The sequence below is a fragment of the Triticum urartu genome, chromosome 4 (genome assembly GCF_003073215.2).
Source record: "Triticum urartu cultivar G1812 chromosome 4, Tu2.1, whole genome shotgun sequence".
Lineage (NCBI taxonomy): Eukaryota > Viridiplantae > Streptophyta > Magnoliopsida > Poales > Poaceae > Triticum > Triticum urartu.
The window spans coordinates 550,244,359-550,253,061 of record NC_053025.1 but is presented as its reverse complement, the minus strand read 5'-3'; positions in this window follow the sequence as shown (position 1 = coordinate 550,253,061).

Genomic DNA, 8,703 nt, shown 5'->3' with positions numbered 1-8,703 from the left:
ACATACAAACCTCGACGAGCCATTAAGTTGTAAGTATTGGCCAACTTTGTCGCCTAATGGACGGAGGCCGAACTCCCTAAAGAGTATGACGCATACCCCAATTGGATCATGCACTTCGACGGTTCTAAAATGCTGGCTGGTCTAGGGGCTGGCGTCGTCCTGACGTCCCCAACCGGAGATACCATTCAGTACGTACTGCAAATATTGTATACAGACTCCAACAACGCAGCCGAATACGAAGCTCTGTTGCATGGTCTTCGGATGGCAGTCTCCATGGGCATTCAACGCCTGCAGGTGTGTGGGGATTCAAACCTTGCAATATCCCAAATAAATGGAGACTTTGACGCCAAGGATCCGAAAATGGTGGCTTACCGAAACGCCATCCTAAAAATGTCAGCTCAGTTCGAGGGGCTCGAATTTCACCATGTGGCTCGGGAAAACAATCAAGCGGCGGATATCCTCACCCGCATCGGCGCAAAACGCGATGCGGTCCCCCCAACATATTTCTGGAAAGGCTGTTCAAGCCATCCGTAGTATGGGAAGGGGACACCGGTAACAATAGTCCGGACCCGGCCAAAATGCCCGATACCGAACACTCTGACACAATCGGAGGCTCCACCACCGAAATAACACCTTCAGCCCACGTAATAATGGCCATTATAGCCCCATGGATAGAACCATTCCTGGCCTACCTAACTAGGTAGGAACTTTCGGAGGACCAAAATGAGGCATGCTGCATAGTGCGGCGATCTAAGGCCTACAGGGTCCATGAGGGAGAATTGTATAAAAAAGCACTACCGGAGTCCTTCAAAGGTGCATCTCCGAAGAGGAAGGGCGAAACCTTTTCGCAGAAATCCACGCCGGACTCGGCGGTCACCATGCCGCAGCCCAGGCTCTTGTAAGCAAGGCCTTCTGTACAGGATTCTATTGGCCAACGGCCCGGGCAGATGCATAGGACTTGGTCCAACATTGCGCCGGTTCCCAGCTCTTTGCAAATCAAAGCCACATGCCACCCACCGCCCTCCAAACAATCCCCATTACGTGGCCCTTCGCGGTCTGGGGGCTTGACATGGTTGGACCCCTTAAAGGGGGAACCCACAAGAAAAAATACTTACTGGTCATGGTGGATAAATTCACCAAATGGATAAAGGCCAAACCTGTTAAAACAGCTGAATTCGGACCAGTGATAGACTTCATATCTGGGGTCATACACCGTTATGGCGTACCCCACAACATCATCACTAACAACGGCACAAACTTCACAGCTGATGAGGTAAAACTCTGGTGCAGCAAAATGGGCATCAAGCTCGATTATGCTTCAGTCTATCACCCACAAACCAACGGCCAAGTCGAGCGAGCAAACGGTCTTATAATGAGCGGCATTAAACCCAGATTAGTGCGTTCCTTAACGGAGTCTAACACGCACTGGGTAGAGGAGCATGACTCCATACTCTGGGGTTGCGGACCACGCCGAATTGTAGTACCGGATATACACCCTTCTTCATGGTGTACGGTGCAGAGGCAGTCTTGCCCTGTGACATAATTCATGACTCACCTCAAGTGCGCATGTACGAAGAAAGAGAAGCCGAGCTCGATCGACAGGACAGTCTGGACACCCTGGAGGAGGAGCGCGACGTAGCCAAAGCCTGTTCCGCATTTTATCAGCAACAGGCTCGCAGATACCAAAGCAGAGAAGTACGGGCCAAAACTTATAACATTGGCGAACTAGTTCTACGCCTGCCGGATAAGAAAAAGAACAATCTCGAGCCCAAATGGGAAGGTCCCCTCATTATTGACCAAATTCTGACCGGTGGAGCGTACCGACTGCAGGATGCATCGACTAGTCGACTCGAGCGGAACCCATCGAACGCGACCAGGCTTCGAAGATTCTACGCCTAGCACCGGACTCTTTGTTCGTCCCCTCCCTTTGTCCATTTTTGCGATGCAGGGAGCAGTCTGGGATAGTCAGCCGTAATGGCCACCATGGCATCATCGCAGCTTAACTGATAGAACTGCCGGTCTATCAGCTCCACGAATATAACCGGATCTTCTTCAAGTCCGGAGTCGAGGGCCCGGTCAGGGTCCTCTGGTTGTGGAGAAGGGCTGCTGGCCTCCTTTATGGCTTTTCGCAGTACCTGCCGCAAAGTGGCAAGGTGAATACTTACGACAAAGAATGCGGGAGAAATGGGAGTAGGGAGATATAACTTACCCAGCTTGGAGGATTGTACATAGAGAATCCATCCCGTGGCTTGATGCTGGTGAACTCCTCTTCCTCACCCTTGAACAATTCAGACAGAATTTTCGCTAAAGCGACAGCATTGTCCGGACCCTTACGCCCGCAGCGGGTGGCATCATTCGCCCCGTTAAAACACCACAAGGGGTGTCCACGATATTGAAGTGGTTGCACTCCCCGCATTATGCAAATCGACATAACTTCGATTACTGTCAATCCTGATCGAGCCAGTGCTTTAATCCGGTTCATCAGATAGAGGACTTCTCCATTGTCTTCCACCTGGGGGCTTCGTGGGCGCCAACTTCAGCATTTCTTCATAGGAGCATTGTTGAACTCAGGAAGACCCCGCCCGAACAGGGTCCGGAAGGGGAACGTCCTCCATATAAAACCATTCTGAAGGCCAGTCTTCGGACGACTTCTTCAGGGTACCGGACAGGTATCCGGTATCGGCAATGCGCCATATTTAGGCTCCGCCCAATTGATAAAGTGACCCCCTCTGTGTGTGAGGGACGAGACAAAATAGCCTTTTCCACAGCTCGAAGTGAGCCTCGCAGCCCAGGAACAACTCGCAGAGAGCAACATAGCCGGCGATATGTAGGATGGAGGCGGGGGTGAAATTGTGTAATTGGAGGCCATAGAACTCCAGGAGCCCGCGAAGGAACGGATGAATTGGAAATTCGAGTCCCCTTAATAAATAGGGAACAAGGCAGACCCTTTCCCCCATAAAGGGGCAGGGAAAGCTCTCCGCTTGCTCCCCGCCATTGTAGGTGGCAAGCCCGGCTCGAACGGGCACCATATACGCCGGAGGGAGAAATCCCTTAGTCTTTAGTTTGACTAATTGACTGTGCGGGACTGAACACCTCTCCCAATCACCGAGCTTAGGGCTACGAGGGCGGGAGGAGGAGTTGCAGAGGTCGGCCATGCTGGAATGGATCTTTCCGAAACACGCTTTGATGGATTCTCGCTGGGGGAGGATGGTATGGATTGGATCTAAGGATACCCATCCCTTTAATAGACAATTTATTTATCTGGCTAGGGGGTGAATGTAAAAACGCCCTGGTGCCTCGTATTCATTTGACGCATGGGAGATAGCCCTTATTGGGCATAGAAGCCAAGAGGTCCAAACATTTATGGGACCGGACACTGCTTTACAAACGTTCGGAAGATGGAGAAGAACCCACCTTGAAATATCAAAGACAACTATGCGCCGGACTCATCGTCATTGAAGCCCGGTTCGGGGGTTACTGAGGGAGTCCTAGATTAGGGGGTATCCGGGCAGCTAGATTATATCCTTTGGCCGGACTATTAGACTATGAAGATACAAGATTGAAGACTTCGTCTCGTGTCCGGATGGGACTCTACATGGCATGGAAGGCAAGCTAGGCAATACGTATATGTATATCTCCTCCTTTGTAACCGACCTTGTGTAACCCTAGCCCCCTCCGGTGTCTATATAAACCGGAGGGTTTTAGTCCGTAGGACACATACAATCATACCATAGGCTAGCTTCTAGGGTTTAGCCTCTCCGATCTCATGGTAGATCAACTCTTGTAATACTCATATAATCAAGAATAAATCAAGCAGGACGTAGGGTTTTACCTCCATCAAGAGGGCCCGAACCTGGGTAAAACATCGTGTCCCCTGCCTCCTGTTACCATCCGCCTTAGACGCACAGTTCGGGACCCCCTACCTGAGATCCGCCGGCTTTGACACCGATAGTGGTGATGGATGTGGTGGAGGACGGTGGCGATGGATGGGGTGGCGGACGAATGCTGGTGTGGGAATGGGGTGTTCTAACGCGGACGGTGTATGAATGGGAAAATAGAGGGAGAGGCACGAGGAACCATGTTTCTGGGACGCGCCTGTCTGAAATATGGGAAAGTTACGAACTTATCCCCTGTTTCAAATTTGGACGTCTCATCGGTTGGGGATAGGACGGTAATCTCGCATCTCCCAAATATTTGCCGGTAACTATTTCGGGCGAGGAGAGGGTGTTTTGCCGCCCACGGTTGGCGCCCACGGTGTATGAACGGGGCTGACAGGTAGGGCGGTTGTGTCACGTCTGATGGAAGTTACACATCTGCCCCTATTTAAAATATTAGCCTACATCTATTTCGGACGAGGAGAGGGTGTTTTGCCGCCCACCGTGTATGAATGGGGAATGGAGGGAGAAACAGAGGTCTTTCGGACGAGCTTGAATCAAATGAGTTTGCCGCCCATGTTTCACGCCCACCGTGTCGGAATGGGCTCAGAGGCAGTCGTGTCACGTCTAATTGAAGTTACTAACCTACCCCTATTTAGAGAAGTGGAAATCGGGCCGATGGATTATCCGTGTAATGGGTAGACAGTAATTTCCATCTCCCAAACACTTGGCTTCGGGCAGCCGATGTGGGAGTGAACATTTTGTTGTTTCTTTCGAATTTTGGGACAATAAGCATCCACGTTTACCCTGGCAACTAAATTCGAATCCATTTTGTATTCCTATATGAATCTTTATAAATCATTCTATGTGTGTTTATATATCTTCAAAAGGACGACAAAGATGTATTCCACTGCCATATATGAATATGGTTTACAAATGTCGATACTCAAATTCAGAAACTAGAATCCAGTTTAAGGTGAATTCGAATATTTGGAACACTTCATGTCCAACTCAAATGTCACACGCAGCATAATGTGTACTCCCATTTAGATATGTACACAAGCGATGTATCAAGATTCAAATACCGAGTCAATCAACCAAGAATGTACGGAACTAACAGACATATAAACACTTATAGAGTATATGGATCAATAATATCAACTAACATACATAAGCCAGGCCGCTGTATTTTTTTTGGCTACAACAACATCCTTTTTTTAGCCAGCATCTTGGCCCTTTCCGATGCATGCCACTTATGGTCCATCTATACTACTATTGCTGAATGCACATTCAGCCCGATTGGCAAATTTGTAGGTCTGGCACAACAATCCAAATGAAATGTCTCCAAGTCTTATCAATTAATACATACTTGTGCTCAAATAAAATTACAAACAAAAAAACAATTATTACATGATCTCTAAAACAAATGGTTTGATTGATTACATGAACAGACAACACAAAGGTTATTCAACTATGGAAAGAACATTTCACCTATGATTGACCAGATTGTTAAGGTCCTGAAGGAAAAAAGGAAATTAAATTCCTACTTGGTAAATCATAGGTGAAATGTTCTTTTTCAAATTCACTTGGTAAATGGCTTGCTTCGTTTTGAAATCCACCAAATATTTAATGGTTGTCTTGAGTACTGCTTGTGATTGTGTTGTTTGCTTCCTCAACATGTCAACTTCATCTCTAAGTGCAGAAGCAGAATCTCTCCCTACCACTAGTTTAGCCTCTAGAGCATCAGAAGTTGGCAATTCATAATGCACGATTGGGCCGGTGCCACTGGTGTGGGATGATGCAACGTCCATGGGGACCTCGCTCTTTGATCTTGGGCTAACCTGTTTCACCATTAAAGTTCCGATTGGATTCAGAAAAGTTGAAGTTAGCAAAACATCTCAACTGGGAGTTATAACAGCAAACCAGTTAAACAAACAAGGAATTAAAGAGTTTCAATTGGATGCTGAAAAGTAGTTATTAACATCATTGTAACCCGCTGTTGCAGCAACAAAGTAGTTAAACAAACAAGTAGATATTTCAGTTAAGGCAAACAGGTAATTCTTAACAATAAGTATCAAACACATAGATAGGCGCAGTCTACAATATGATTAACAGGTTGTGCCATTATGTAATCAGTAGCAAACTAAATTAAGCCAAGCAACGTAATTGAACCATTTTTCAATAAGTGGCTAACTAAAATTCTGAGAAGCAGGTAACTGAACTTATGCTAGTTCTTTGTACAGGCACACTTCAACTTCTTTTTCGCTTACAAGGTTGTACGAAGGAGTCCATGGCATCAATTGCTTGGATACGCAGTCCCAATACTTCTTTCTTCCCACACTGCATGGGTAAGTCGAATGGTTAATCTGGTAAGATGGTGCGTCCTTGATATGTTATATGAGGACGTGTAGTCAGACTAGTTGTAGCCAAACACATCACACTGGCTTTTACTGTATATTTCATGCGATTACTTTTGTCATATCGAGATCTAAGCAATCTACGATAGGATGAAAAGACTGGCATCCTTCACATTATTGGCGAACTCAGTTCATAGAAACAAGCAATTCAACCATTCTGTGGGTAAATCAAAAGCGCCACTGGAATATTTTTCACTATCCAATCATACACACAAAAAGGGGCGACGCCGCCATAGGGGCTGGTATGGGCGACCGCCTCAGGTGGCTGGAAAGTGTGCACCTAGTTTGAGTCGTCCAGGTTGGCCCACGCTAGTTTTGTTCGTCCCAACGCACGAGCAGGCAATGTAAAAAATGAAGAAAAATGTTTCAATTTGGATGGGCCAATAACATAAGTGCAAGGCAGGCCCTATAGCAGGCTTGCGGCCCAAACGAGCGCCTCCCATATCGATCAACACCAGGAAAAATCCCAATTCATTCGCTCCAGCCTCTAGTCTGGTTTGCTCCTAACCTAGCCGCCGCTGGACAGACCGACACAGCACTTCCCCGCGCCCTCGTTGGAGGGCGGTCACCGGGCTTCAAGCAAACGGAAGGACAAGAAGATGAAGATACAACCCTGGGTGTAGCCGGTGTGGGAGGCAGCGGCGGCAGCACGGGCATGGCATCGAGCTTGCACAAACGGACAGTCGCAGCTTGCAAGAGTAGCATGTGCAACGAGCAGGTACATCACATCCCTGATTATATCTAATTCAACTCTTCAATTTCTGGCCAATAGTTAAACCTGACGGTGTTGTAAAACTGCTTGTATGTAGGGAATCTATGAGAAAATGAAACCAATTTCTACTTATTTTATAACTCCCCCAATCAATACTGAACTGACTTAATCTGATGTATCTAGTCAAGTTTACGGTGCTAACATACAAGCTCATGTTGTTCTTGAGCCTGAAGTGTCTAATGAACAGACTGCTAATGAAGGATTTGATGCAAACATTTTACATGCTCCTGGTGATGAACATATAGTGTCTAATGAGGGATCTAATGCAAGCATTTTGCAAGCTCATTGAAGGATTTAGTGTCTAATGATGATCTACTATGTAGGGACAGACAGAGATTTGCAGGCATTGATGACAAGCAAATTATAGTGCATTTTCATAGCTTGAGGAAATGTCGAGGCCATCTACCAGAAAGTCCCCATATCATGACAACATAGCATAAATACTTTTCTAATATGTTGTTTCAAACTATTGGCATACTTGTGCAGGATAGATATATTGATATGCAGTTTGCGCACTGGTTATATGTGCAATTACACTTCGATATTTTCAGCCAGAGAATGAATAATTCAAGCAGGTACAGACCATGTTTGTAGTCCTTGTACACCATGTTGCATTTTGTGTTTTTTGGTGCTTGCATCATTTAGTGTTTATAATCTGAACTACTTTGGATCATTAGCTGGTTTTCAAAGTGCATGTAGCTTCACATTTCTCAAGTTATGTTGATTTCCGGAGTGCAAGTGCCTTCGTATTTTTTAAGTCAAATGTTCGCCCCTGGTAACTTGAATTCTTGGATCAGCCACTGCACACAAATCATACACGAATGACAGTATGAATTAAATGAAATGCAGGGACTTACGCTAGCTCGTTGTACAGGCTCACTGCAGCTCTGCTTGCGCTTGGGATGTTCCATGTACAAGTCCATGTTACCACTTGCTTGGATGTGCAGGCCTTGTGCTCCTTGCATCCCCCTCTGCATTTTTGACACGGCGAATGGTTGATCAAATAAGAGGAATCAACCTTGATGTTGTACCAGAGGATAGATACTTACAAGGTTATACGGGTGTGCAGGATATGTACCAGATCCCGTAGCGTCGTCATGCTTCGCTAAAATATGGGTTTTCTTGTTTCAGATGATATCTCCAGAAGAAATAAGAGTTAAGGTCAGAGTTGCATAGGCGTGTAAGATAAGAGAGCAGTGAAAGGATATCCAAACATCGTCGGAACAGTGCACAAGGGAGTGATGTGTGGATACCTAGTTCGGGCCGGCGTTTGGGCATGCTCGCCTAGCTAGAGTGCGGGTCACTTCAGAGCCGTTGAGGGTGATGCACTGGCGTTGGCTGGCCACGCACGGATGCAGATCTTGAGTGGCAGCGGAGCGCTACGATGCGGTGGACGAGACCGTTGGTGAAGCCCCAATGGCCTCGGGGGGCAGAGGTGCGACGATGTGCTCGGTGAAGTAGCCCCGGTGAGCTAGGAGACGGTGTCGGTGAAGCACACCTGATGCGGTGGAACTCAGTGTCTGTGAGGCATGTCGGTTCTGGCGGCTGATGTTGTCGGTGGACCACCCGGTGCGGTGGACGAGGGCGTACATGAGGTAGCTCCGGTGCGGTGGTGAAGCGCGACCGCCGTCTTCGTCCG